This window comes from Hyaena hyaena, unplaced genomic scaffold (genome assembly GCF_003009895.1).
Source record: "Hyaena hyaena isolate Hyena2069 unplaced genomic scaffold, ASM300989v1 scaffold_834, whole genome shotgun sequence".
Lineage (NCBI taxonomy): Eukaryota > Metazoa > Chordata > Mammalia > Carnivora > Hyaenidae > Hyaena > Hyaena hyaena.
Window position 1 is genome coordinate 552,133 of NW_024081469.1, and position 26,007 is coordinate 578,139.

At 36.9% G+C, this 26,007-nt stretch overlaps 1 long non-coding RNA gene across 2 annotated transcripts in view; it reads left to right on the forward strand.

The window, feature by feature from the left end:
• The window catches only part of LOC120222097, a 513,003-nt gene that overhangs the window by 406,458 nt on the left and 80,538 nt on the right, over positions 1-26,007 (forward strand). For both annotated transcript variants that reach the window (XR_005525965.1, XR_005525964.1), the window contains one exon: positions 1,032-1,079. This is a non-coding gene — a long non-coding RNA (uncharacterized LOC120222097). The remainder of the gene's footprint in view (positions 1-1,031; positions 1,080-26,007) is intronic.

Here is a 26,007-nt window from a genome sequence, read left to right on the forward strand (position 1 = left end):
TTTATTTATATGTCTTACGATGATGAGTATAGACAAATGTATATAAAGTTTTTCTTTTGCACAGTGTTTCATTACTTTTAGTTGCAGTAATTCCAGATCTTTCTAAATCTATTTTGGCTTCATTTAGTTACACTGGTTATTTTCAAGGATTCATTGTGGTGGTGGTGGCGATATTGGGGGTGGAATGTGATCGCTGGTAAACCATCTATGGCTTTTAAATTATGAAAGCAGAGGAAAAACAAGCATGTGGAATTATTGATAGACTGCTGCTCGTTAGGGAAGCAGTTTTTAAAATGCAGATTATATAATATTGGGGGATTTCGTTGCTTCACAGTAGAAGCTTTTTAAATGTTAATTTGGGGTTTGTTTTGTTGCTCTGTGACTTAGCATAAAAGGTTTTGGTTTTAAAAGGTTTCAGTTCACTCGTTCCATTTGTCTTAGAGGACTTGGAATATAACAGTATACATTTATTTATGCTCATGAAGGAGAATGAGGCCAGCAACTCACAATTCATGAAACCAGGGGTAAATAATCCATAACTTGTTCTCTCACCATCACCACAATATTTATATCTAGAGCACAAGTAACAAACAACCAAAACAAGAAGAAACCAGTTTGTTTTTATTTACAAAATGTTTAATCAAAAGTACAGTAAAGTTCAAATGGAGCTGCAAATCCTGGTGGTTCACAATGGTTTGATTTGTTTTTTCAAACAGACCATGGATAATTAACCATAAAACATAACTTTCCCAGTACAAGTTACAGTGAATTGCAGAAATGGGCAGCGAGTCATTCACAACTGGTTGCAACTGGTTAGAGCCCTTAAAGCTGAACATGCAGACCACTACACACACCACCTTCTCAGCGCACACTTGTGTGTTCCTTCCCAGAAGGAAGCATCCTTTACTCTTCATATCGTATCACTGAGGCAGTGTCCCAACATGAGAGGCAAATGGGTTATTTTACACGATCACCATGTTGTCATACATTTTTTTAAATACCCAGCATTGACCGTATTCTTTTCATTTCAGAATGTTTCGCCATCACTAACTGGATATTTCTCACAACATTGCTTTCTGGTAAGTAAGTTTCGTTATTTCCAAATGGCAGTCTAAAATATTGAGGGGCAAAGAAACAAGTGTATTTTTCCCAGCCTCTGAAAGAATTCAACCTAAAGACTGTGGTGTGTCCACCACCTCCAAGTACTATTTGAACAGAAAGTATTTGACATTGGTGAAGGGTACATATTTTATATCCAGTTTGTTCATTTGAAATACCATCATTTAGAATGATGAGACATATGATCCCAAGAACCTATGATCACAGATTTCAACAAACATTTCACAATGACTTTGCTATACAGAGGTGGAAGCATTCAAAGGCCTTGTTTGGCAGACTCTCCAGAGATGTATATTTCCAAAGGAGACGCCTGAATGGATACCTCCATGTGGATATTTTCCATGTGGAACATCGGACGCTTTGGCATTAAAGAAACAAACACAGAACCTTCCAAACACATTTTGTGATGCTTTGAACTACTTATTATTATTCTATGATAGGCAAAACGTGTGAAATGCATTCACTTCATTTGAAGCAATCTGAAAATCAGACCTGATTGCTCTTGTGTACACCCACAAAGGGAAGAGGAAAATTTCCTTTAGGAGCATGAATATGGATAGCCACCTCTTTTACGAGTTAAGAGGACCAAGACCTGAGCCTAGCTTTGAAAACTTTGAGGTCTACATGTCTTTTAGTGGAAATTTGCAAAGTTTCCAAAAGGTTGGGATTGTGGCCTTCTTGGATTCTTGAGATGTCAATAGCTGGGACGAAGAGTGAAGGTCAGGACTGAGGGCATATTCATAGAGCATCACCATGTCAGGAAGAGCGTAAAAGCTGAATTTGCTAGAGGTTCGCCTGCCCCGAAACGTACTGACAGATGTACTACTAGAGAGGGAGGAAGGCAGAAGGGGGTGACTTGCCTAGCATCCGATGAGATTCTGCCTGGCTCCAGTGAGGCTGATTTAGTCATGAACATCATATTCATGCAAACCTTTAAAGGTTACACTCTTGACTTCACTTTATATGAATGTGCATAAAATGAGGAAAATAATCTCGTGGGGTAATAAAGATAGCTTTCTAACAGGAACTTTCTGTATCCATGGCTCATAATCCATAGCTGTCGCTGTATTTTTTTTCCTAATTCTGTCAAACATCTACCTTTGTGTCTGAACATATCCATCTCACCAGTGAAGACCTCAAGCCGTTAGGATTGTCACCACCCCCATACCCCACGTGCACTCCCACGCTTTATTTGTTATGCTGACTGAAAAGAAGCTCATATCAGTGTGAGCAGACTCCAGGGACAGGCTGATTTGGTAACTTTCATTTGTTCCTCCCATTGCTTTCGTGGCAAAAGGATCTCATCACAAAATGGCCTGAATTTCACACTCTTTCTGGCTTGCAGAGAAGCTGGTTCCTCCCCTGTTTCTGTCCAACACACAGAAAGCTCTTTATGTTTCTATGATCAGATAAAATCTGTATTGACGTTTCTTTTCCTGTGGGTGTATTTCGCTTCTAGGTATGAGATTTAAAGTATCTGGGCAAAGCTGTGTGTTTGCAGTTTCTCTGTTTTTAGTGAAAAGCTCCCTGGGAAAGGAGAGCACATCTTATCCACTAATGAATAAATGTTTATTTTCATTTTAAAATGATATATGCTCATTAAAAATAATTTGGAAAAACACATAGTAGTAAAATGAAGAAAAATACAAGTAATTATTTCTATAATTTAAATCCAATAATTAATAACTATTTGATATATTTCTTTACTCTCATTTTTCCCTGAGGAGATACATATATATATTCCTAAAGAGGAATTGCTTATTTAACCTAAATGTCCAACAAGAACATTTTGCGTGTTTTGTTTTGTTTTACTTTTCACTTTCCCATGATATCTTCCATATAAAGTGCAGATGAATCAATCAGAATCCATCAATAATGAGTAAAAGAAGGAAAGTTTAAATCAGTATATATTTTTTAATTTTTTATTAGGAGAACTTTCAAATACATGAATGTAGACAGATTACTACAGTGAACTCCCATGTACTCACCACTCAGCTGGCACAATGATGAACTCATGGCCTCCCATTTTCCCATGCCACTACCATGTTGCTTTGAAGCAAACCCCAGACATCACAGCATTTAGTCCATCAATATTTTGGGCCCATAAGGACATTTTTGTATGTGAATGTTATAAACATTGAGAGAAATATTTCTAATCATTACATATAGGAGTATTTTTCTTCTGAGTATACTGCCATCATATTTCCTAAACTGCAACCGTTGACTAGAAAATCTCATCAGAATATTTTATAACATTCTTAGGTGTATCTGTAAGCCAAAGGGCAATTTGGTTGACTAGAGAGACATTTCACAGATTTGGCTAGGTTTCTTGGGGGAACTTTTTCTTGGCACTTTTTTTTTACTTGCCTTAAACTTAAGATGATAATTTGCTGCTAATTCTGTGTAGCATTAGTTAGACTCATGACGGGATATACACTGTGTTATATACAATCCCATTATCTGAGGTGAAAGGGAAACAGCGCCCTGACAAGAAGTCCAGCTTGGCTACAGGCAACCCACAATGGATAAATGTGGCCAACGTACTTAAACTAGACTAACACTGGATTTAAAAGTATCAGATTTTTTAAAGATTTATTGGCAGAAAGGAAAGGTTTCTTCCTAAGAGAGCATTTACAGAGTCTGAAAAGGGAGGAATTATATATGAATAACCTGAATAATTAAAAAAAAAAAAAAAGCACTATGTTTGGGGAAGAGAGGGTTGAAGGAGATGGTTCATTGTAGGAAAACAAGCACTCCCTATGTGCTTGTACATATTGCTCTAGTTTACTCTAAGAATGTTTAAAGAACCTAGTTTTCTGTGGCTAGACTAGATCCTTTATACACAGAGCTCCACAGATGATGAGGGTGCTGAGCACATTAGGCTCTCCATAGAGAACCTATAATTAGGGTTTAGTCCTTCCTCTCTGTCTTTGAACTGCAGTCAGTGATGGTTCAGTATCACTGCATTGTCCAAAAGGTGTATTCCACTCATCAGAAATTCAGGATGTGAGTAACTATGTAACATACTGCATCAGTATAAACTGGATTTATGTGTTACTCAGGTCTATTTAATCTTAGGAGCACATTTTCCATTGGCCTCGAAAGTGAGTAGCTAGAATATTGATGTGCATAACCCTTAGGGAAGAAAAAAAGAGCTTCTCCACTATACTAAATCTCTAGAAAAATATGAGGGCTTACAGTATGGACACATACAAAGTATTTTCAGCCAAAGTTGGTAGAGGAAAGCACATGGGAAAAAAAAAAGAAAAGAAATAACATAAGCAATAAACTATCCCAAGCAAACAGAAAGCATCTGTGAAATTTGCAGGACTAGATGGTGTAAACAATACAAACTTTTTTCTTTTCATTTCATTTTCCCCCTCAGTCTTCTGATCCTCTCTATTTCTCCTTTATCCTGATCTGACATTACTACCATTAAAATGTCCTTAAAAGGTCAGGAAAGGATCTGATAGCTTGGCATTGAGCCAGGCATCCTAAGGAAAGATGGGTAGGAACTAGCCACTATTTTAGAGCTGCAAAGACATTTTACCATACCCCACAACACCCATATTGTAAAATAGCTAATCTTTTCATCATTATTTTTAAGGTTGATATTAACAACAAGACCACTGAAATAAAGGCATAAGTCTTCACTTCTTCCAGCATCCTTTTCTTATGTGTGTTAATTATACAGTTCATGTCATATAAGCCAGAATATAAACTGCCTTTTAAAGATAAGAATAAGTTTGCCCTTGGTTCTCTCTAGCTAATGTATTATACATTGCACCCAAGTGAACCATCAATGCCTCATCCTGATAATAACTATAATAATAATTATTATTATTAATGATGGTGTTTGCTTCTTCATATGTGTGTGGGGTTTCCTTATGCTTGGCCTTTGGGTCTGGTGTTTGTTCAATTGTTGTTACATTTGTGACTATATATATCCTCAAGCTATAAAACAGCATTTCTTGGAATAAAGTAGTACTCCATATCCTCTACATCCTTCCCCCTACGTAAGTTCAGAATCATTGGTGGATGGTTCTGCTTATATAGGGCAGAATCCTTTGTAAATGCATGCATCGAACCAGGATTTTCATTTTAGACCATAGATACACATAGATAGTTGCAATAGGAAAAAAGTGGCTTATTTATACCATCATGTTTAAACTCCATGTTTCCTGAAGTTGGCATATTTTCTGGATAAACGTTATTGGATGCGCAATACATCATCACATGCAATTACCATAAAGACGAATTATGACATTCACTGAGTGAGGTATTAGGTGATCCTGCCTTAACTGGAGTGGTGAGGGAAGTCTGAAACCCACATTCAAGACAGACATTCAAGATGATTTTGCAGCCAGCGCAGTCACTTTACATTGGAAATGCTGAAGAGAATGCTTAACTTTCTCTTCCTTCATTAGAGATTATGCAAAGCCTGTGACATAAACAACATACTTTGGAGATGGTCTTCTCTTTGGGGGACTGCTCCATTTGCAAATTATGCTAGGGTCCACAGAGAACTGATTCATTTGGTCTACCCCCTTTTGTGAAATATTCTTAACATGCTGTTGATATATACTTTTTGGTCAAAAAGTGATTTGCTTTCTGGTTTTTGATGGCCACTCTGTGAATCAACCTAATGTATTCATGGTGTGGGGAACTGTAACCTCTGAACACTAAGTTTAAAGACTTTTATAATGAATTATTTAAAGACATTTTAGCTCTTAACTCTTTCTTTGTCCACGAACAAGTTGATTGGCTAATCATGTCTTGTTTATTTTTATTGTTGTTGTGGTTTACACATTGTATATAAAACAGGAAGGAGGTAAAGCTATTTTTAAGAGCTAATTATAATGGCAAAAGTGTACTTTCTCTCTAACTGTTCTCTAATCTTCAAATGTTTTGTTATATCAGGACTTGCACTCTCAGAAGTATGTTTCAGTTTTGCTAGGGAAATGACAGAGGAGAAAGATAAATCCAGTTCTATAAAGTGATGTCAAGCATAATTTGGCACAATTGACAATATAAATAGTTCATTCAAGCCCTAGTCCTCCGCTTCTGGAGGACTTTGATTTCTGGCCATCCTTTGATAAAGATCCAGAGCAAGGAAGAAACAGAGACTAACTATGAGACTTTTGGAGGTCTAATCTTTTAGGAGGATATGATGGTTCTAGTGGATTCTTAGGACCCTGAGTTACTTCTGAGATGGCTTTTATAACTGTTGGTGGAATTAGAACTCACAATTTTCTGTAGAGAGAATAAAAAACCCAGAGACTATAAGATTTTCTCCATGTCATTCTTTGAACAAACTTTTGCTAATGCTTACTGTGTGACAGGTAAATGTAAATTCACTCACCCTCCCTTCCCTCCTCCCTCCCTCCCTCCCTTCCTTCTTTCCTTCTTTCCTTCCTTCCTTCCTTCCTTCCTTCCTTCCTTCCTTCCTTCCTTCCTTCCAGCCTGCCTTCCCTCCCCCTTCCTTCCCTCCTTCCCTCCTTCCTTCCTTCTTTCCTCCCTTCCTTCCTTCCCTCCCTCCTTCTCTCCTTCCCTTCCACCCTCCCTCCTAACTCCTTTAATTTTTTTTTTTTCCTCATTTAAGCAGGGAGAAGTTTTCTTATAGATTGCTAAGGGCCCTATGCATATTTGCATGAAGCCAAAGATTCTGTCCCTTGTAGGAACTCTGGTTGTCAACCGGTGATCTTGCCTTTGTCTTTTCCCATAGTTCTGCCTGTGGCGCCTGTCACTAGCAGTCAAATAAGGACAATTTTACCATTCTCTCCTGCTGCTCTAATTTTTTTTAGTGCCGGTACATGAATTTGTTATTCTTTATAATTCCCTTTGAAGTTGGAAATCCAAGGGGAATCTAAAACCGACCAGATGTTTCTGCTGCTGGAGAGGGAAGAGAGTAGGATTAAGTTTAACAAAAACTTGGTCTCTAGGAAGAAAAATCATTTCAGCTGGAAATCATCTTTAAATGCACTCACTTGCTACATATCTGTTCGTTAATTTATATTTACTAGTCCTTTGTAGACAATATCGCCTGTCAATTTACTCAGGAAAATTCATAAATTTTGTGAACAAATAGACTCATGCTGTGGTTTACTCAGGCCTATGTCCCTTTTGGAGTTTTAGCTTTTTATATTGCTCTACATATTTCTCTCGCGTGCTTCACAAGGACGGTTGTGTGATCGCTGTTGTTGATGTTGCTGAAGGATAACCATCATGTCACATCAGGCTGGGAGGCCAATTCTGCAAACTGTTGCAAGAGGGTGAGGTCAGTGCAGCCTGCGGTTAGGAAGGGAAGGGAAAGAGATTTGCCAGAATGCTTCTCCTTTATGGAGAACTTCATCCACTTTGGGGATACGTAGATCAAAACAAGAGTAAGACGGATGAAGACCTTCAGGGTAAAAAAGGAAAGTTTTGTCATCTCTCAAGGATCAGTTGATGTTGCAGACAGCATGAATAAACAGACTGGGAGATGAAAAATGGTAGAGAAAATGAAGTATATGAAGGCACAAGAGAGAAAAGGGCGTGTGTGTCGGAGGCCGGCTCCAGCAGGTCCAGGGGTCTGTGAAGGATGGACGGTGTCAGCAAGAAAGAGAGTGAGAGAGCCCCGAGATTCTTTCTCATCACCAGGCAGGCATCTCTGTCCTGTCAGTTTTGGTGTCTTTATTTATAGGTTAAATGATAACGTGACATCAGGAAAAGGAATTTTTATAATGGATAACTCTTTGTGATAAGATGCTTTGGAAAGTGTACAGAAGCAGGTTTTACAGAAATATTTTTGCAGAACTATTCCAATTGTAGTGAGGTTAAGTAAATCTTATAACTAAAGAATTAACAGGGTATTCTTAGTAAAAGACAGGATACATACTTGTTCTAAGTTAACGCTAAGGTTAGGTCATAGGTTAAGTGTATAGATGGGCTAAGAGTCATTCCGTCTGGCTCTCAAGAGGACCAGTGTTTTTGGGCTGGTTAATGAGTTGTTTGTGGAAACCTATTTGATGCTGAATGTGTGAATACCATGGAGGCCCTAAATGTGTCAGCCTTTTGTTTGTGGGTAATGTTTTAGCTACTCTTATCTATCCTCATCCTAGCCACCTGTAAGGGAGGGTGTTTGCAGAAAGTAGGCCTTGGGGAAGGGACTGCCATACATCACCAGTTAGAAGAAGATGTAAGTATTAAGTTCTGCCCTTATCTATTCCTTACTCTAAATTAGGCTCTTTGTCTTGGGGCCAGGCTCAATTGTAACTCTTGTGTTCTTAACCCCCTTTATTATCTAAGTCTTGGATCCGTAAGGCCCATAGGAAGAGCCTTTTGACAATCATCCACAGAGCTTTCATCTAAAATCTCTTTTGTAAAGGCAGGAATATGCTTTTCCTTATGAGGTATCTGTGTTTAGAATATGGGTCTGATATGGAATACTGTGGGGCCTGGTCAATACCAGCAGGCTTATTTCCAACATGAGCCAGTAGTAGCAGAAAGAGATATCAGTTTTCATTTCTCATGGCAGGAGCTGTGCAAACACTGCCATTTCCTTGCTGTGACTGCCATCCAGAGAGGCCGGTGCGGCTCCTGGCACATGTGTGCAATGACATTTATAGGGCCTCTCTGACTGGACATCTAATGCTTCAGGCCCTGGTACAAGTGGAAAGAGCGACTGAAAAATTGAGTTAGAGATGAGTTTCAGAACCCAATCAGAATGTTTTAGTGGTTTGCTTAGCACCTCACAAAAGCACGGGATTGTAGAGATGCATTTTTATTTGCTCATCTCCTGCTCAGTACCTGTCACACTGGCTCCTGACATTGCCGATAGGGTTTCCCAGATTTTGCGAGATTTACTAGGAAGACAGACAGATCTGCAGTTAACTCCTTTACACCAGTTCTTTTGCTCTGTAGATTAAACGTTTGGAAACATTTTCCACACCTCATAAGGGAGGAATACTCACAACTCATAGTTTCTATTGCCCCAGCCTATCTTTGTTTTAAATAGAAAGTCTGAGTCCTCAGTAATTATATTAAGCTTCTTAAGCAGCACATATCAATTGCATATACCATTTTAAGCATTTTTTCAGCCTCTCAAAAGAGAGTAGGGGAAGCGACAGAGAGAAATCACTTAGCAGCTGATTCACTTATTTTAAGCAGCTTTCCCCATTTTAAAATATAAAAAATTCAGGTCTTGGAACATTGGGTGATTTGAATGTTCTGTAAGGATTTGAAAAAAAAGATTTTTAAAATATCATATGTTCTACATTCAGGGATTCGGATTTTCAGTTTAGTTCTAAAAGGAAAAAACAGGTTGCAATAAGGGAGTTTCAACCTAAACAGTTTCTCTTCTTTCTTTTCATTATTATTAATGAAATAATTATTATTTCTATAATTTATTATTATTATTATTATTGTTACTAGTCAGATGGTATGAAAAGCACTTATGTTGGTCTCACTACTGTGACAGAGCATAACCTAATAATCTAAGACTTAAAACTTGGTGTTTCAATAAAAACACTGAGGTATTTTCCATTCAAAGCAGCAGCAAAAGTTTTTAATTAACACCATCAGAAATTAATGAGCTAAATGCAGGACAGGGTTCCTCCATGCCCAACTACTGGGAACAAGACAGCAAGCGGGACCCATTGTGCATGTTTTTGTTTTATAGTGTATTTTTATTTACTCGTTGAGGCAGAGTCCCAGCTGCATGTGGTGTGGGGGACCCACAAGAGTGAAACCTGCAAGGGCTGCTCCCTCCAGCAGTTTCATTTTGCCCACTGATGATTGTCCTGAGTTCTTTGTGATTGTAATTGGTTAAAAGTTTGAAATTAGCAAGTCCTTGTCAGCCCCTGAAAGCTTTGAAATCACCAGGCTTGAAACAGCTATTAAGCCCACTGAAGGCTAATCGCCTGTTGGGTGAAGAGCCTCTTAGGGGTGGGCACCCTGTCCTCAGGCTTTACCCCTGTGGCACCTCCCCAGCCTCTGGAGCTCTCTGTCCTGGATGATGGCTTTGTTTGAAGCCCTTTCTTTTCCATCACTGAAGCCTTTTTGGAGATGAACATATTGTGGCCTAACAGGGCCACAAATGGGAGTGAGCACAAATGGGACAAAGAGTGAAACAGAAGGTCAAGGGAATAGAGAAGAAGGAAAAGAGGATGAAAAATCACAAAAGAAAAAGGAAGCGGGATATAAGACGGAAAGAGCTTTGGAAATGTTAACATTTGGTTTCTGTGAAACTGGATTTGATGTCTCAGGATGGAACCCACTGACAGAACCTAAATGGTCCATAGGGCTTTTCTTTCTTTGTTTCTTTAAGAGATTTTTTTTTAAAGACTTGCCCATGATTGTCACAGGGAAGTCACTTATGTTCATATAAGGGACCATAGCCTACCTGCCACCACCACCACCACATTTTCTAGAGATTAGGAATACAGTTCTTTCCTTTATACATTATGATACAAGAATGAGGGGGTCTATCAATTCTCTGGTCACACAGAAGTATCTCTTGTTTAACCTTTTGCTCTAGGCCCCCGAACCAAAATTCTCCAGAAAACTCCTACCCTGCTTGGTGAATTGCAAAATACATTCCCTTCACTATGATAGCAACTCAGGAACTGCTTGGACAAGGTTACCTAAAGTGGATATTGTCAGCAACGATGAAATGCTTATGGAAGCTTAAAGGACTAAATAACTTCCTATGAACCTTCTCATTTATGTTGAAAGCCTTCAAGCTTAATACATTTAGGTGCAGTTTTTAACCTTTACCCATTTCTCCTCCGCTTTAATACAAAATAAAAAAAAATACAAGCCAAATACAGCAACATAGATATTACTGCCATGAATTCAGATTTCAGGAAGTTTTTCAATAGGCCCAGTCATGACAAAATGATGCAAAAATGTATCGCCATTTTTGGGAAAGCTCCTTAAAGCAGTTCAAAGATTTCTTCCCTGAAACACAGGAAGATCGATACATATCAACTTCTAGGGGGTAATTGGTGAATGAATGTCAGGATTTTCACAAGAACTGCTGAGTTCAGTCTTGACATTCTAGCCAGAGAATCAGGTAAGCCGATTAGCAAATCATCATTTTTCTGTTTCTTACCTGGGCAGTGTCAGGATTTGCTGTAGTGAAGTTTGACTTCTTACAGGAGCAAGAGACCCTTTATGTGGAATATAATTAGTAAAAAGATGTCATTCTAATCTTCCCCAGACCATCCTTTAGGGGCTGCTAGATCAGGCTGCAGTATATTTTGCCCCACTCCCCAGAAGTCCTTTAGAGGCTAGTCTAGCAGATAAGGCTGACACCTCAGCCCATACCTCACCTGATTTTAACTACACTCGGAGCAGTTCTCTGTTAGCCTAGACTCCCACATCAAGAGTGCTTTTTCCAAGATCTTTTCCATGGCTAGGGGAGCTCAATAAATCTACATTGGATTGGGGAGATTGGGTTGGCAGCTTAACACTCAACCAAAGGAGAAACAGAACTGGAGAAAAAAATATTCTAGCCTGTTTCTTTCAGATGGCTACCTCTGGAGGCATTATCTACAAGTCTCAGAGATGCAAGTAGAATTATGCTTCAGTTGGTACACTGGTGTTACTTTGACACATTTTTATCATTGCCTTGTCCTCCTCTCTGACTCACCCATCTCTCCTTCACACCTGACTTCTGAGATCACCTTCTAAATTACAGCCTGTACCCAGGCCCTTGTTGCAAACTCTTCTTTGGAAGGATCCCCAAATAAGACAGGTTCTCAGGTTTTTTTGTTTGTTTGTTTGTTTTAATTAGTCAGTTCACAGCATATTCTTCTCTATTGTTACTACCTAAAGTGAATCATTGCCCATTCAGAGTCTGGTTCCCAAAGTCAAATAGAAGCACAATTACTCACATCAATAGTTGTTAACACTTGGAAAGACATTGTTTTATTCATCTGTGGTTCCTGGTACCTAGCACTGTCTTGACACATAGTAAGTGCTCAGTTAATGTTTGTTGGATGAGTGAATAAATGCATAATTTATACCAATGACTTTTAATGTCAGTAATAAGAAATGCTGGTGTTTCAATCAAGCATGGATGTGTTACAGCAAATTTATTATGAATAATTTATGAAGCACGTGTATTTGATTCAGTCTTTTAAAGTTAAATTAAGACAATATTTTTCCTATATAAAGTTACACTTACATACTTGTGTTTTCTTTTTCTTTTTTTTAAATGCTTATTTATTTTTGAGAGACAGAGTGTGAGCAGGGGAGGGGTAGAGAAAGAGGAAGACACAGAATCTGAAGCAGACTCCAGACTCTGAGCTGCCATCAGAGCCCAACATGGGGCTCCAACTCATGAGCTGTTAGATCATGACCTGAGCTGAAGTCAGACACTTAACTGACTGAGCCACCCAGGTGCCCCTTGTGTTTTCTAACATGCTTTATTAAGTGGGAACCAGTGGGTAATATTTCAGTACTCCGGAAATTACAAATGACTCTGGGTAAGCCCATGAGAATGTGTTAAAATCTAAATATCGTCTTATACATCAAAATGGGGGGAAAGGTTGAGTGCTTTAGGATCATACTGTAGGAAAGGTGGCAGTATCTACTCCCATTTGAAATATCTGGTTGAAGTCAACAGGCTTTTGAATGACTCTTTAGGAATATTTGTTGCTATAACCCTGTGAATCTAGTCTGGAATGAAACATGGTGAAGTCTTATTGGTGCCTGTTTTTTAGACAGAAAGGTAAGAGCCACAATATCTATAATCAGGACCAGGAAGAGTCCACCTTCTGTGATAGAAATTCATGAGCCTCCAAAACACAAATAATGAGATGGAAAGTTTAAAACTTTCTTTATGTTCTCAATGTCCAAGACCATGGATATTTTAAAGCTATTTCTAGAGTGTGGTGACCAGGAAGATCACCCTAACACCACAAGCCTCCTCCTTCTTACCCAATGGCCCAGTCTGGACTGAAGAAGGTGAAGGATAAAGAATATTCCAAGAAAAGGCACCTCAGTTTTCCGAGTAGTTTATTTTGTCCCCGTGGGAGTACCATAGGACCTGATGTTGCATGTTAGTTATATTACTGTGGGAGGAAAACTATTTCCTTCCCTACTTTTGAAAAATGTTTTACGCTTTTATTTTGAGATGATAAACCTTGGGTAATTACTGAATTTGTCCCCCAAAATAAAACAAGTATCTTTTTAGGAAGAAATGGGAATTCCCATTTATTTTCTTAGCATCCATTGTAATACCTGGAGAAGTATATAAAGTTATACACATCTAGAAACATATTCTTCAAGAAAAGTCAACTGTCTCATCTGCTGTTTTTCAATGTGGCCTTATTTGGAATTTCTACTATGCCTTCCAGCATAATGTTCTAAATAGTCACATCTTTTCTGTAGTGGTTATGGATCAACTGCCTAGGAAACCCCTTTCCATACTAGTGTTGTTTTCCAGAAGATATCAACTCAATTATGAAAGATCCAAAATGAGGCTCAGAAATAGTGATGGTAATTGGTGATAATCTTTGTGCATTGAAGAGTTCGTGGTCTTATCCAGTGTGTAGTTTACCAAATTATGTGGGATGGTTATGGATCCCCTCAAGGAGGCCTCATGCCAGCTGGAACCCAAGGATTGGTCTTTTATAGCCTGGCAGAGCCACCTCTAAGGTTCCAGATCTCTCCTAGTTTATCTTAGTGAGCAAGACAATATTACCCTTTTCTATGTGTACCTGACCTGAAAAACTTGAGAAGTGCTATTGTTATGGATTGAATGTTTCTATCCTCCCAAAATCCATATGTAGAAGCCCTGTCCCAACTCCCCATGTGATGTTATTAGCATGAAGGGTCTTTGGGGACTAATTAGGTTTAGATGAGGTCATGAGTGAGGAGCCTGAATGCTGGGAGGCTCCTTAGAAGAAGAGAAGGAAACACCAGAATTTCTTCACTCTGTGCCATGTGAAGACATGGTGAGAAGGTGGCTATCTGCATGCCAGAAGGAGGCTCCTCACCAGAGCTTAGGCATGCTGGCATCTTGATCTTAGGCTTCTCGTCCTCCAGAACTGAGAGAAATGAACTTCTGCTGTTCAAGCTACCAAGTCTATGAGATTTTATTATGGCAGCCCAAGCCGACTAAGACAACTTATCCACTGGATTTTAGTGAAGAGTAGATGAAGTATCAAAAAGAGAAAATAGATAAAGATAAGTTTGCTATTAGAAAGCTATAATTCAGAAAGTGAACTTACATTTAAGGTTTTTCCATAAGGGAGTGCTACCAGGTCATAAGTGTATCAGTATATATGTTCATACAGAATGCACTGGGATGCTACATATACACTGTTGGAGGGGGACTCTAGTTCTAGTCATTAGGAGGCATGTTTGTATGTGTGTATCCATCTGTATCTATCTCTATACCTATATCTATATCTATAACTATCTATGACTGGGAATATATGCTCACCATTAACAGGATTTGTCATCTAATTTGTTGACAGGGCCCATTTCCTTTGACTCTTCTGTCTCTTACATGAATTGTTTCATTATAAGATAAAGATAAAAATTGTAATCAAAATTATTTCCATTCTTAGTTGCAAAGTGTCTCCCCTATTTGTGGCTGTTTCCTACATATGGCTAGTGTTATCTGTCCTTTGTGCCTTCGCTACTCAAAGTATGGAATTATTAGTAATATTAGCATCACCTAAAAATTTGTTTCAAATACAGAATCTGAGGCCTTACCCCAGACCTACTAAATGAGAGCATGTGTTTTAATAAAATCCTAGATGATTTTTATGTGCAGTGAAATGTGAAAAACGCATACATGGCTGACTAAAAAACATAGTAGCCTCTCCTCTTAAGAACTTTCAACTGACAACTTATATATATACATATATATGTATATATATAAAGTTAAATATATATATTACATATAATATATTTGTATATATACTGTATATATATATATATATATATTTGTGTATATACATCTATATCTATATGCTATCTGTGATGACAGGGTTTCTACATGTGTAGATATATATATATATATCGATATATATAGATAGATATCGATATATATAGATATACATATATATCACACATGTGATATATATGTATATATATGTGTGTGTGTGTGTATCCTGAGACAGATTATATATATATATACACATATATATGTATATATATATATATATATAAATCATGTGAGAGAGATATATATATGTATATCACACATGTAGAAACCCTGCCATCACAGATATAATATATACATATATATCTGTCTCAGGATATGCATGGCATATATATATATACACACACACACCAAATGCTATGCATATTCTGAGATAGATATAATATATACATATATATTAGAGAGAATATTACATGTGTATATATATATAAAGAGAGAGAGAGAGAGAAGAGAGATATCTATATATAGAGAAAATATATATATATATATATGTATATATATATATATATATATATACTGTACACACACACACACATTACAAAACCTGCCACCATGGATTGCATTAATAGTTGTTTGTATACTAGTTTGCTATTGCTGTGATAATGCTGCATAACAAAGAACACCCAAATTTAAGTAGCTTATAATTGTAAACATCTATTTCTCAATTAAAGGTCTATGTGGCATCTGGGTACCTCTATTTTAGGCTGCATTTGGTTTCGTATCTTCTCCACACACTTCTCTTTCTGGGACTCAGAGTGAAGAGACCAGATACTTGAGACAAAGTTTCCTTATTCAAAATTCCATGGACATAAGAAGATAAGCCAAATCACTACTCATGGCATTTCTGCCAACATTCCGTTTGTCAAAGCAAGTGACTTGACCAAATTCAAAGCTAGGGGACAGGGATACATACTCTCTTCCCCACTTTAACACACACTACTGAGAGTTACAGTAAAGTCACGAGTTCCATGTAGTTGTACTATTCTGTTGCAAGAAGAGTGTGAAGAATTTGAGAAAATCAGTCTGCCACATATGGGATTGGTTTGGACTCATAAACAAATGGATTATACAGTTGCATAAGCACCTTAGGAAGCCCTGATGTGGTGGAGCACCTGTGTGTGTGTGTGTGTGTGTGTGTGTGTGTGTCTGTGTGTCTGTGTGTCTGTGTGCACGTGCACACATGCTCATGGCACATTTGCAATCATGGTATCTCTAACCGCCTTCCAGAGATCTTCTTCAGAGATTACTTGTGAATTCCTCCTAATGATAAGCTAAGTATGATAAATAAAGTAATGATAAGTAAAGAATAGGGTGTCAGAGAAAACACACTAAGTTAAAATTGAGGAGCCTTGGGTTCTACTCAAACTCCATCTCTAAACAGGTGTGGAATCTTATACAATTCTATTAATGTTGATGCTCAGTATTATATCAACCAATTAGGAAAGTTCCTGTACCAGCTATTCTTTTTTATTTTACATTTCTCATTCTGAAAAGCATACATAAGCATGGCAAAATATATGGAAAAAATACAAGAGGACAATTAAAATCATCTACATTATTTCATCCAGAAATAATTTCCTTTTAAACTTTGGGGATATGACTTTCCACTTGTTTATTTTTATTTCCTGTGCTTTTTATTTTTGGTAAAACATGGTGTACACTGTTTTGAATCATACTTTGTTACTTAAATCCATATTATAAGTCACATTCTGTCCTAGTAAATACTTTTCAACACCATTTTAATACTAATTTAATATATTCTACGTTCACTGCCCTGTTTTTGTGTAAGATATCATGTCTTAAAAAGCAAAATATACCTTAAAATAAAGTATTATTATTACCACAGTTATAAAATTTTAGAAATTGGAGAGAAAGAAGGACAGTTACATTTAGTAAAGGCCTACTCTGTGCTACGCTCTATTCTTGGAACTTTATTTAAGCTGTCTCATTTAATAACCCTTAGCTTGATGAGAAGTATACATGATGGTTAACTTCCGTGGGTTTTAGTCTGACCTCACAGCCAGTTGTGACTTTGTGAAAGTTTATTGTCTTCTTTTTGGCTCAGTTTCCATGCTTTAAAGTGATAACAACAATAATAATAGTATTCATCTCCTAAAAATTTTTGTAAGTATTAAATGAATGAATACATCCAAAATGTTTAAAACAGTAGTAAATATTCAATTAATAGTAGCTAACATTTCTGTCTTTTGATGCCTACATTAAAGTCTTCCATAAAGCCTTTCATTAAAATATAAACCCACATTGATTTCAACTTCTTTGGTTTATAAATAGGTTCTAAGAAGTGATTTAATATAAACCCAACTAAGAAAGGGCTCTAAGTTTTTTAATTCTGGCTCCCAGCCTCTTAGTAATGTGGAGTCTGAGAATTTAGTTAAGATTCTTGCATTCAGTTATGTTTTTATTTAAAATGGATAATACTAGCCATTTTAGTGTTTTAATGAGGATTTAAATGAGATAATATATGTTTGGAATCTGCTACCTTGCCTTAGACAATAAATACATCTGTAATTGTTGATCTTTTCTCCTTTGTATTGCTATGAAATTATTTTATTTCCTTTCGATAGCATCTCTGGGCAGGTGATTCATCTGTTTTTGCCATTATCACAGACACTCTCATATTACTATGAGATACTCAATAAATACCTATAAACTATATGGAGGCTGTGATGTTAAATAGTAAGCTGGTGCATTTCTCAGTTTTCTACAGTTTATAACCAATATTCCTGACTGTTGCATGGAATGTACTCTTTAGATGTACCCATTGTTTATTTGATTCAATAATAGTAATTATAATATAATAGACTTCTCTTTCTTATCTAGCCTGTTGATTTGTGAAAGATTTTTATTCAAATGAGCAGAAAGCTTTTTTATAAAGCACTTTTTTCCTTCTATCTACAAACATTTAGAATTAATGAATGAATGAAAAAATGAGTGAGTGAATGATTGAATGAAAGACTCCATCTTAGTCACCTAAAAGTTACTGAGCATTGGTTATGGCAGTGTAGCATCTGGATAACATTACTTGGCCAAGTATATCAACACTCCTTTCTTCTTATCCTTTTTTTGTTGTTGTTTGTAAAACTTAGGTGAATGATTAAATTCAATACCCTCAGTTAACCTTCTAGATTCTAGAAGGAAAGAGACTTGGAAATAAAGAGTTTCAAGATGAAGTAGAATGAAAAAGATGCTGTTGTAGTAGAATAGGCAAAATGCTGTGGGAGACCAGAGAAAGTGGTTGAGTCTAAGCTGAATGAGAAGGAAAACTTGGAAAGGCTGTGATCTTTCCAGCAATGTTGGAGAATGAATGTGTTTTTGTTTTTGTTTTTGTTTTTCATTTTGTACAAAAGCCTAGACCAAGGGAATATCAGGAGAACTGAGTGATGAAGACATGATAGAATCTGGTGTGTTTCAGGAATGGTGAGGGAGGAGACTACTGTGGCAAGGTATTAAGGCATTACACAATTTGGGGATGAAGCTGTAGAGTTTTCAGGAGCAGATCACAGATGCCTCAGAATGAGGTTCTGTTAACTAGTTCATGGAAATCATTAAACATGACTTTTTTTTTTTTTTTTTTTTAAGTAAAGAACAGTGGCATTCAGTCTGTGTTTTTCAGAAGCCAGATACTACTTAATTCATAGTGGGCTCCATTGGTGATGAACTCTGGATCAGTTAGAGAATCACAGCTCCACCCAAAAAATCACATCCTTGTAGGATAGACATTTTAGCCAATGAAAGTCATACTATATCAAAAGGAATGTAACACCAAAGTTACCTTTCTGAAAGAAATTGATCTTATCATTTCTTACCTTAAAAATATTTCCTCATTACTTATAAAATAAAATATAAGCTTTATTGTATGTTGTTACAAAGCCCCTTTATAATAAACCAGCAATTTGATTTTTCTCCTCTGTGAGATTATGGTATCTATCCTGCAGAATTGGTATGAAGTGGTTCACATAAAGCACCTCATACCTTGCCTTGATACATGACAGGCCCTCAGCTCATGGTAGCTGTGACTGTAATCATTTTATATCTCTTCTCTGTTCTCTCTCACCAACCTCATTTATACCCCTGCTACTATTTTTCAGATCGAGCTGTTTATTCTTTGTATTGCCATTGTCTGTTATAATGCCCAGCACACAGTAGGTACCCAATAAATGTATCTTTAATGAATTAACCAATTATGCTAACTTCTGAAGAGCATTCTTATGCCATGTACTCTGGATATCAAATAGTCTTTGGCACTATATTTTAAATAATTCTTCTGAGCTGACTTTTAAGGACAGAATTTCATGAGAGCTTTCTTTTACTGAAAGTCCCCTTCTTTTGAAATGATCAACTTAATATAACTTAAAGTCATACATAACAATGATTCTTCTAAGTGTACCTGAACACTACCACCTTTAGAATTATCCACTCCAAACACATAAATAGATATGATTTATAATCACAGACAAAATGCTAGCTTTACCTTCAGTGTGGAAACAGAGGAAATATTGACAAGGTCTGCTAGCTGTTCAGAGAGTTTGTTACAGTGATGGTTATGGTTTCCCATTGCCGTGAAACATTTTCTGTCCTTAAGACAGCAGACTGGGTGTTGTGTGAGTTCTATGTGTGCATTTTTCAACTCTTTTTCAACCTTTAAAAAAAAAAGAAAAACAGAACAGAAATCCAGTTTTCAGAATGATGCTGTCACTAGTTGAAGACGCCAGGCACCCATGAAGGGTGTATTTTGTAAGTTGTTATTTTCTGGTTTGTTGGTTTTAAAGCCAATCTAAACATGTGAAGAAAAAAATTCAAATTTTACCAATTTGAAAGGAACAGAAATAACTAAAATCTTCTTTTAAAATTTCTAAGCTATTATGAGAATATTACCGACAAAAGATTATACATGAAAGAATTTAAAAAAAAAAAATCAGGTTGCTTTGCCTTTCTTTAGTCACTTCAAAAGTCTTTGTCAGATATGAAAAGGAAACATACTCAAAATGAAGAGTAAATATAATTAAAATGGTTCCTTGCCTTGACATCGAAGCTTCTTATGGGCAAAAAAATTTGTATAAATTTAATACTATGAAACTTGGGTTTAAAAGGAAGAATAAGAAAGAATGGGCAGGGAAGGAAAGGGGGGGAGAAGAAGAAGTTTGATTTTCTAAGAGTAGGCATAGAAAATGGTAGTAGTGAAATTACATTACAATTGCTTTTGATGACAAAATTTTAGACTGATAGTGTTCTTTTCATTGTCAATACTTGGCATATACCTAGCACACAATAATCTCTTTGTAATAGTTAACTAATGAAGAATGATATTAGATAGACCACATTAGTTTACTGTAAGCACAAAGTTTCTGGTAACAAAAGTAATTAACTCAATTGGTTCATCATTGAGATCAAATATTTATTAACACCCGCTTTATTTTTTTAATGTTTATTTATTCTTGAGAGATTGAGAGAGAGAGACAGAGTGTGAGTGGGAGATTGGCAGAGAGAGAGGGAGACACAGAATCCAAAGCAGGCTCCAGGTTCAGAGCTGTGAGCACAGAATTGGATATGGGGCTCGAACTCGCAAACTATGAGATCATGACCTGAGCTGAAGGCAGGCACTTAACCGATTGAGCCACCGTGGTGCCCCTATTAACATTTGTTTTAAATTCATTTTTTATAAAGTAGTATAATGTTGTGGTTAAGGGTTCACATTCTTGAACATATAAGTGTGTTCTGTGAGCATTGGTTCCTCCTGTGTAAAGTGAAGATTATGAAAGTACCTCGTTTGGAGGATTATGGGGAGAATTACATGAGATAATGCCATAATGCACTTGGTAGAACTCCTGGCACATAGTAAGTGTTCACTAAGTTTTAGATATTGCCATAAATACTATATTAATCGTAATATTATGAATAAATACATGACCTGCTAGAATTGTTATGAAGATTTAATGAGTTAATACATGTTATTACAGTGGTGTCTAGGAAATCTAAGACTTCAACAACATATATTAAATATCTGGGAAGCTGTGCACAAAACAATGAGGATTCATATTGATAATTTCTCTGAAGAGAGATACAATTTAATTGAGGGAAAGGATCATATGTATTAAGAGATTGAGGGTAGGAAAAATAAGGTGAAAACAGAGAGGAATGCAAACCATGAGAGACTCTTAAATACAGAGAACAAACTAAGGGTTGATGGAGGTGGGGATTTGGGGGGTGAGGAAAATGGGTGATGGGCATTAAGGAGGGCACTTGTTGGGATGAGCACTGAGTGCTGTGTGTAAGTGATGGATCACTGGAGTCTGCCACTGAAGCCAAGACTACACAGTACGTTAAGTAACTTGAGAATAAATAAATTTTAAAAGGATTACAATCAGTAATAACGAAGCTAATGATTATTAAGCACTGATCCTCCACTGAGCTCTAACGTGGATTCTCCCATTTAACCCTCACAATGACATGAAATTGGTATTATTACTCCTGTTTTACACAGGAGAAAACTGAGGTGTAGATATCAGTAGAGTTAAACAATTCTTATATTTGGATATAGACCCTTTTATCTCTCTAGAGCCTGAGCATTACACAACTATGATAACCAAAGTAGGCTATGTGCAAACAGGTGTATAAGTGTTCAGAAGGGAAAATGAACACTGAGAACTGATCAGCTGAGGAGAAGATTTGGGAGAAATAGGGAGCACTGGGCTTTATGGGACCAAATACTCCTTCAGTTTGCATTTTGACTCTTCTCTTACTGGCTGTGTGGTCTTGGGCAAGTTATTTATCTCTCCATGTCTATATTTCCCCATCTATAAAATGGGAGAAATAGCATTACCTCTAGAGTCATGAAGATGTAATGAATCAATCAATAGTTGTGATTATAGTGGTACCTAGAATACCTATGCGTTCAATGAATGTTAGCTTTGCTGTTATTATGTATGACTACAATACTTTGAAATGTCTTCCATCTAAACGATTTGGCATTTAAAATTTAAGGAAAGACTAACATTTCAAAGGTGTAGATCATTTGAAGAATTAAAGTGTGTTTTTTCTTTTCTACTTTCAACCAAAGAACTAAGCTTCAGCCTAACACAATGGAAAAAGAAAATGCATTATGTCAGAGATTCCATTGTATATTTGGGTGAAAGAAGCTCCATAAGAAGATATGTTTGAGAGCCTCATGTGTTTTTTGTTTGCTTGTTTATTTGTTTGTTTTTGCTTTGCTCTGTGATATTTCAGTTAGCTTTCTTAAGAAAACAGTAATGTCAAGTAAAAAATTATTGTCATTTTTACCTCTTCTGGACAGATGAAGATTGTTTTTAAAAATATGCACACAGAAACCTTAGAACAGAATCTTGGGAATGCTAAACCATGGCTCACACTGTCACATTTAGTCCATTTCATTAAAGGAACAGTAATGTGCTTAGTGGCTAAGTGTGTAGAAATTAAAAAAAAAAAAAAGTACAGTAACCTTATTCGTGAGAAGAATATGATAATATTCATTGACAGGGGAACTACAAGGAGCAATTATCCCAAGCTGTGTCTTTCAGACAATGCTGTCAGTTTTTCTACTCTTATGAGAACAGCTGGGCTTGTGATGCAGGACAAGAAATTCCAATAGGCTAGCGGACCAGGGTGTTGGCTACCATATCAGCTAGATGGAAGGAAAAGTATCTGTAAAAGAAAGCTGGATTTTAAAAATGTTTATAGTAGAAATGGTTATTGGCAGCACTTGGCTGGATTTGCTCTCTGCTGGTGACCCTGACAGCAGCAGTTTATCAGAAACCCTTTTTCTTTTGCCCTTTTCAAAGGCCCTTTGAAGACAGAAAGCTTTACCAGAAACCCATATATTTGATGTGTGTGTGTGTGTGTGTGTGTGTGTGTGTGTGTGTTTAAACACACATCACATTGGAATATTTTGCTGTGTTGGGTTTTATGTATCCTATGACATTTTATAAATCAAAAGGCATTTTTAATATTTACTACTTCATGCAAAGAAAAGCAATTACAACTCTATATTTTAGATTTTTCACTTTCTGTCTTTCTGTCTTTTGTCTTTCTTTCTCTCCCTACCCTATAAACATAGTAAAACTTAATTTCAATATGTACAAGATAATCTGAGTTATACTGATTAACTGTATTTTGTGTTACTCATTCACCTTAGTCTATACCTATTTTTACCCAATATTGGAATTTTTAATGCAAATCTTTGAGTCTATGAGTTAATAATTAAAACTAGAGCAAGGTACTACATATTCATTCCTCTCCTTTTTTTCTTTCTTTCCCTTTCAAAATACTCAACTGCAAACTTTATTGCCTGGAAGTACAGTACCTCTTTACATACACATCGAAACTACTTTGTGTGTGAGCTATAAAACAACTAGAATTAAAACTTGTCCAAGGCCCCAAAGCCTATTCTTCACAAAGAACCTTTTTTGCCTGATTTAGAAAGTGTTTTGAACGATGAATAACTAAGTAGAGTAACTAAACAATTGCTTTTGAGCATCTGAAGCTCGCCCATTAAGATTTCTATAGCCCTTTCTTTTGCTTTTTGTGGTTTAAGAAGTGATTCATGTTCAGTGTATGAAAGTTCTGGGTTCAGCCCCTTGAGCTTTTAGTGGGAGGGTCTCCATGAATCTAATAAATAAAACAAATAATGTAAGAATGGAGTGCAGTTGAGCTCTTGTGAGTTTATGCACCAAAATATTTCCTTCCTGGGAAGAAAAGGTATCTCTTGTATGTTTTAGTTTCCTAAATTCAGAAATAGAAATACATCTAGTTTTCTTTTATTTTTCGTTCAAATATTTCTTTTGTTTTTATTATTTTTTTTAAATAGTTTATTGTCAAGTTGGTTTCCATACAACACCCAGTGCTCATCCCAAGTGCCTTCCTCCATGCCCATCACCCCCTTCCCTTCCCCCCCCCATCAGCCCCCAGTTTATTCTCAGCATTTAAGAGTCTCTCATGGTTTGCCTCCTTCCCTCTCCCCAACTATTTTTCCCCTTCTCCTCCCCCATGGTCCTCCATTAAGTTCCTCCTAATCCACCTCTACGTGCAAACATATGGTATCTATCCTTGTTTGCCTGACTTATTTCGCTCAGCATAACACCCTCAAGTTCCATCCATGTTGCTCCACATGGCCAGATTTCATTCTTTCTCATTGTCATGTAGTATTCCATGAAATACATCTAGCTTTCTTAGGAAGATACACAGGAGTCAAATTTGGTAAACAGCAGATTCAAAGATTATCTAGAACTTCATAGAATAAAATCAATACTTTTTCAAATAGAAAAATCATTACCTATCAATAGGCATGAATTATGAACACATTCTAAGTAACCAAAATTGTAGTCAGGTGCCTTAATAATGCTAAACTTTAGATGTTGCACTAATGACATATATTCTGTACAAATAAAAGACCAAAGTGTGTCAAACCTGAGGATGTGTGCCTGAGTTAGAATTACAATGCAGCTGTCACTCTGCATTTCCTGACTTTCATGAAACATTACTAGTGATCTTCTGTCATTTAAGTCAGTGAAGAACATGGATTTGTCTTAATTTTCAACCGTTGTTTCCCCTTTTTGTGATAACAGTTATTAGATGTGATGACGTACAGTGTTTCTACTTATAATGGTTTCTGCCGTGTCCCTTGGCAGCCTAAATCTTCTGGCTAATTCACTGATCAGTTAAATAGTCAAGGTTATTATTATTATAATTATTATTTTACATTTATATAGCACTTTCCTCCAAGGGGCCTGAGGCATTTTACACAGAGTAAATTACCAAATAGAAATTAATCCTTATATCGCCCTGTGGGATAGGTGCAGTCACATAAGTGAAATTTGACAGAAATCCCGCCTGTGTCACAACTGAGCTCTAGTTCCTCCCATCCCCAGTGAACGTCTTCTGCCTAACTGAAGATGAGGTGAAATGCTTGTGGCCTGGCAGGGGGTGGTTCCAAGGGAGATCTTTGAGTAGATGGTCCTATGTCGTGGCTTTGGTGTCTTGAGCTACCTTGGAGAATAACAGTAGTGAGAACAGCTCACGTATATGTGCTGATTTGCAGTTCACAGATAAGTTAAACCAGAATAGTTTAATTTAATCATGAATCAAGACAAGTTAGGATGTGACTCTAAAACGTTAATGTGCAAAAATTATTTGGGAAGTGGGTTTCAAATGGAGATTCCAGGGCTTTCTAGCTCACAAAGAGTCTAATTTAATAAGTCAGAAAGGAGCCCTGGAATCTGTACTTTCAGCCCTGGTGATTTTGAGACACATGATGCTTCCCTATGCTTTGTTTGAGAAACCTCAGCTGATTATAGAAGAATGATTAGTCCCCATTCTGCATATCAGAAAATGACGGCTCAGGAAAGCAACACGTCACCATATTTGGCAGAGCTGGAATAGAAACCAAGTTTTCAGATTACAAAATCAATGTTCTTTTAATTATGCTACAATGCTTCCTAGAAAGTGAAATTAGAGAAACAAATAAAACAGTATTTAAAGGTAAAGGAAAAGAGAGATTAGTTCAACGTGCATGTGAAACACTTTGCACTATTATGGAATGGGGTCTCCTGGCTCCTCTGGAACCTCAGGTTGATTTGCAAAACCTGGACAGAGAAGACCACCATCTCTTGGGCATGGCTAGGCCGAACATAGCCTGTCTCTTGATCTCAGAGCCGCTTCATTACCTCTAGCCAACAAGTCAGTCAACTAACTCTAATCCAGTGGGTGACTGATGGATTTGCAGTGTTTTGATTTTTCACTCTGCTCACAAAAAGAGTCCTCTCCTTAATAGGTACTGCCACCAAAATAAAAAGTGGGCTTTGCCAGAAAACCAAGAAAGGCCCTTTTAATAAGCTTCCTGTTTACGTGAGTGGGCCCTTTATGGGATGGGATGGGTTTTACACTTTTTATTTGAAGCATTCTTACTCCATTTC